We start from the raw sequence: 6,033 nt of genomic DNA on the forward strand, positions 1-6,033 counted from the left end.
TCCTCGTGGTTTTTTCCAGAATACTTTTATTGTCAAGGAAGGAACGATGTCAGCTGTCACCATTCAACTTTATGAGCAGAAATGAAACTTTTTCAGTGTCTGGTCTTACCATTGACATCAGTTGTTTTTGATTGACCAGCATCCATTCCATCCCTTTGTAACAACTCCCTGATGTTTCTTGGAACCTCCTCTCCCTCTTTTCAGTCCACATGGTTCAGTCTGACCTAATCTTAGGTTTCATGGGGAGACATGTAATTCAGACCTGATCAATCAGCACAGTCCATCTCCTTGACCATAGTGATTGGTTCAGGAATGGTCATGGGATTCAAGTTGGCCCAGTGATACTCAACCCTTAGAGTTTTAGTGAACTGTGGTGAAGCTCAGAAGCTCTACTGAGATTACTTAGCTCTGTAGGATGAAAAGCTCAAACCAACAGAGCCCACCATATCAAATGAGCCAGTCAAAGACTGAAGCCAGTACAGAGGAAAGCAGAGCCGAATGATGGAGAGACTTGAGTCCTGATGACAATGTTTGCGCCCCTGGATCCAACCATGCCTGAAACTAATATATCCCCTGGACTTTTCAGTTATGTGAACCAAAAAAAAAAAAAGGAACTCATGATACATGCAACAACTTGGATGAATCTTATTAGGATTATGCCAAGGGAGGAGACAGATCTCCAAAGACTATCCTGTGTGATAGGACTTCACGTGTATAACATCCACGAAATGACGAAACTATAGAGATTAAAGGCAGATTAGTGGTTGCCAGGAATAGTGGGGTGAGTGTGATTAGAACGACAGGAAGAAGGAGGTCCCATGGTGATGAGGCAGTTCTGCTCCGTAATTGCAGCGATGGACCCATGAACCCACACATGGGATAGGATGGCAGAGCTGCACAAGTGCTCTGGACCAGTGTCAGTTTCCTGGTTTTGATGTTGTATCACAGTCGTGTAAGATGCAACCAGTGGAGGAAACTGAGGAAATGATTAAATTAGCAAGTAAAGTGTGACAAACGCTAAATTTAAATGCAAACAGAAACAAATAAGCCTAATTATATACTAAATTGATGACATCCATGCAGAAAAAACGCAAATCTCAGTAAATTTTTAAAGTTTTATTAAGGTATTATTTACATACAATTCACTCATTTTATGCATATGATTCAATGATTTTTAAAGTAAATTCAGTTACACTTACTAAATTTTAGTAAATAAAACTGGATTCATTACGTTTAGTGGTAAAATTGGATTTAGTACGAGTTGTTTTAGGACATTTTGATAACCCCCGAAGGATCCCTCTTCTCCATATACGTGCAGTCACCACCTGTCCTCCCTCTCTGCCCCTGACAACCACTGACCTACTCTGTCTCTATAGATTGGCCTATACTGGACATTTCATGTAAAAAGAATCACACACTATGCGGCCTTTTGTGACTGTCTTATCTCTTTTTAAAAAAAAAATTTATTTATTTATTTATTTATTGGCTGAGTTGGGTCTATTGCTGCACGTGGCCTTTCTCTAGTTGTGGTGAGCAGGGGCTACTCTTTGTTGCAGTGCTCGGCGTTCTCATTGTGGTGACTTCTCTTGTTTTGGGGCACGGCTCTAGGTGCGCAGGCTTCAGTGGTTGTGGCACGAAGGGTCAGTAGTTGTGCCTCATGGGCTCTAGAGCACAGGCTCAGTAGTTATGGCGCACTGGCTTAGTTGCTCCGTGGCATGTGGGATCTTCCCGGACCAGGGATCAAACCCATGTCCCCTGCATTGGCAGGCAGATTCTTAACCACTGCACCACGAGGGAAGTCCCCTGCCTTTTCTTTTAATTAGCATAATGTTTTGAGATTCATCCGTGTGTTATCATGTATCAGAACTTTGTTCCTTTGATGGCTGTGTAACATTCCACTGTCTCGGGTCTATCCCATTTTGTGATCCATTAATCTGTGGATTGACACATTCCCGTGCTTCAAATGTGCTGGTCAGTGTTCTTGGTGGAGGGGGCGGGGTTAGATGAGAGACAGGAGACACAAGATCCCTGCTCTGGTCCAGCTTCCTTTGTGTGGGGAAGACCAGACCTCCAGAGTGATGACTCAGAAAACTGGCAGTGTGTTAGGATGGGAGGGACCGCCATTTACATTGGGTCTTCCTTCCTTCCTTCCTTCTTTCCTTCCTTCCTTCCTTCACTCAGTAAGTAAGTATTCATCAGGGTCCACTGTCCATCAAGTACCTGTCCAGACGCCACCCACAACCCCTGCTGTTGTGGAGTGCTGAGTGAAGAAAAGGGCAGGGTGAAGAGAGGGGTGGGGCCGCATGCTGCTGCTTTAGATAGCACTGTAGGGAGGCCCCCTCAGCTGAGTTGCTCAAAACGCATGAAGAAAGTGAGAAAAGGAGTCATGCAGGTAATTGTGGGACAGCAAGGAGAGCCATGGGTTTGGGGTTTTTTTGTTTGTTTTTTAACTTTATTTTTAATTAAAAAAAATTGAAGTGTAGTTAATTTACAATTTTGTATTAGTTTCTGGTGTACAGCAAAGTGATTCAGTTATACATATATACATATTCAGTTATACATACATATATGTATATATATACTCTCCTCAGATTCTTTTCCATTATAGTTTATTACAAGATACTGCATACAGTTCTCTGCTATCCAGGAGGTCCTTGTTGTTTACCTGTTTTATACATACTGGTGTGTATAATCCCAAACTTTGAAGGCTTCTTTGAGGAAGTCATACTTGAGCTGACCTTGCATAATGAGGAGACAGGTGTGCGCAGGTTGGGGAGGAGCTTTACGAGGAAAGTGAATTGCATGTCCAGGGTGCGAGGGGTCCGAGATAGGCGGAGGGGGCAAGCTGCACAGGGTCCGACAGAGCCACTGGAGGGTTTCGAGCGGGGTGGCACCATCTGCCTGGTGTTTGAAGAGATGGCTCAGGTGCTGTGTGGATATGGGTTGTGGGCGGCTTGAGACTGGTGGCCGTGCTGGCCAGGGCAGAGGCTCAGCCACATCCTGCCAGTGGACCAACTAGCTGAGGCTCAGGTGAGAGAGAATTCTCCACCTCTTCCTGCAGAGCCTCAGAAAACATCAGACCTTCCTAAAGACTGAAAACCAAAGGAGAAGAGGGTGGGGGTGTGTCTTAGCTTCCCATGGCCACTGTAGCAAGCCAAACAGAGCAACACAGATTCATCCTCTCACGCTCCTGAGTCAGACGTCCAAAACCACGGTGTCGCGGGGATGTGCTCTTTCTCCAGCCTCTGGGAGGAGCTGCTTCCTTTGCGTCTTGCAGCTTCCACAGCCTCTCTTGGCTTGCGGCTCCTCCCTCTGCCGTCAAGGCGTCACTCCAGCCTCTGCTTCTGTCATACCTTTTCCCACCTGGCCTTCTTGCCTCCCTTGCAATTACACTGAGGACCCACAGAACAGTCCAGAATGGTCTCACCTCAAGGTCTTTAACTTAACCTGCAAAGTCCCTTTTGCTAGATAAGGTGATATTCACAGGTTCCAGGGGTCAGACATGGACGTCTTTGGGGACAAGGGCAGAGGGCATTATACAGCCTGCCACAGGGTGTCAATAGTATATAGGGTGTGGGATTTGCCAAAAGGAAAGCCACCTGATTTTATAAAAACCCTGTTGTGACAAAGTGCTACGGGCTGAACTAGGTCCCCCCCCAGCTTCACATGCTGAAGCCCGAACCCTGAGGACCTCAGAATGTGACTGTGTGTGGAAATAGGGCCTTTCAATGGGTGATTGAGGTAAAATGAGGCCATGTGTGTGGGCCCCCATCCAATGTGACTGGTGTCCTTGTAAGAGGAGGAGATCAGGACACAGACACATAGGGACGACCACGTGGGGACACGGGGAGGAGACGGCCATCTCCACGCCAAGGAGAGAGGCGACACCTTGTCTCCAGAACTGTGAGACCATACACATCTGTTGTTTGGGCCTCCCCTCTGTGGTGTGTGTCCTGCAGGCCCCAGGACCCGCACACACAGCTGCTTCTGAGAGCAGCACCGCCCATAGCACTGTGGACAGCTGGCCTTGTAACCCCTGGTCCAGCCAGCACTCCACACGGCTTCCCACACATGTCCTCCTGGCTGCTCCGTGGGCGCACGGGAGAACCCTAGATAAGCACGCATTCCAGGCTCACCGTCTTCAGAAGGAAACACACAGAAAACAAAAAGAGACAACACATTAGGCTCGACAGAGAGAAGGGGAAGAGCCCCAGGGGAGGGGCATCTAAGCAGGGTCTCTGTGAGGACCCGTCCACCAGCATTAGAGAGCAAGCCAGGAAGGGTCCTGCTCTGGAAGTGTGAAGGGAGATGAACAGTAGGGAAACGTTTCCCTTCCGATGGTCGGCACTGGGAAGAAAGCTAGACAAGCTGATGCTGGGCTGGCTGGTGGGAGGGCCCTTCAGGGAGCAAGTCTGAGGGAGCCCTGAGGGGGAAGGAGGCACTGCCACGTCTGCAGAAGTGGTCCCAAGGGAGCATGGTGGGGGCCCACGTTCGGATGGGGCCGTGGAAGACCCTGAGCAGGTTTGCTGAGGGAGGGAGGGCAGAGGCCACCCGGGGCTGGGCCTTCGTAGTGCCATTCGTTCCTATGTAATAAGCCAACCCAAAGGCAATGGCTTCACACAACTGCTTATTTCTCACGATTATGCTGATGGCGGCAGGAGCGTGCTTGTAAGTGTTTAACAACCTTCTCTCCAGCAAAAACAAGAACTAAATGACCCTGATTTGTAGCATTTACCAGTTTCCATAGTGTGAATACTCCTAGTGGGGCCAGTTTCAAGCTACCAACTGTGAGGTCCACAGACTGGGCCAAAGGCAGCGCTGCAGAGAACCTACAGGTACAGATGAAGATGTCCTCAGGAGCAGAGGGAATGGTCAGATGCACAAGTTCATCAAGAAGGGCTGAGTCCTGGAACTTGCTTGGTGGCGCAGTGGTTAAGAATCCGCCTGCCAATGAAGGGGACTTGGGTTTGATCCCACATGCCGCAGAGCAACTAAGCCCATGCACAACTACTGAGCCTGCACTCTAGAGCCTGCGAGCCACAACTACTGAAGCCCTCCCAACTACAGCCTGTGCTCCACCACAATGAGAAGCCCACGCACCGCAAGGAAGAGTAGCCCCCACTCACCACAAACAAAGTCCGTGTGCAGCAATGAATACCCCAATGCAGCCAAAAATAAATAAAAGCTTAGTTGTATAAATACACAAACAAAACCTAAGAGGACACATCAAATGGTAAACTGCTTGTGATGATGGATGACTTTGTTTTTTACTTCCTGTGTTCTTTAGTTTCCTATTATGCACGTTAACTTTTAAGAAATAAATGTTATTTTAAAAACGTTAAAAAAAAAGGGCTGAGTCCTGAGTTCTTTTTAACCTTTGTTTAATTATAATTTGGGAATTCCAAGTTTATACGATTTTCTGAATGGCTGTTTACGTTACTGGCGGGAGTCATTCCTAATGGTGACGGTTGCCCCCTGGGAGCTGGCTGGTGGTCCTTCTGCAGGTCAGGGATTTCAGCTGGCAGATCTGCCAAGCTGGGCCTCCCTCCAGCTTCTTGGCTCCACTGGGCCTGGGGTGGCGGCTGAGAGCGGGAAGGAATGTGCACAGCTCACCTCTGGCATGCGCTTTGCCAGCGGCCCGAGGGACAGGGCAGAGAGGACATCTACTTGCAACAGAAAAACGAAGCAGCACGCGGCACGCCCAAGGGAGTGCTGGATGGCTTGGCTGGGAGGCTGGACAGTTGCTGTCGCAGCCAGAGCCTTGCTCAACACCCCTCACGGTGAGGACTGCGTGGCTCTCACCTGGCAGCAGGGCCAGGAAGGGGCGGGAATGAGGGGACAGAGCCTCAGAGGCCAGATGGGGCGGCCTCACTGTGGGCCGAGGACCTTGGACTCAGTTCTGCAGGGAGCTACGATTGCCACCTCAGGCCGGCACTTCCAGTGGGAGTAACTGAGACCCTGCGGCTTGGTTCCCGTCAGCGTCAGGCCTGGGAGTGCGAGGCTCGACCTGTGGATGGGCTGAGCTCTGGCCCA

This window comes from Hippopotamus amphibius, chromosome 8 (genome assembly GCF_030028045.1).
Source record: "Hippopotamus amphibius kiboko isolate mHipAmp2 chromosome 8, mHipAmp2.hap2, whole genome shotgun sequence".
Classification (NCBI taxonomy): Eukaryota; Metazoa; Chordata; class Mammalia; order Artiodactyla; family Hippopotamidae; genus Hippopotamus; species Hippopotamus amphibius.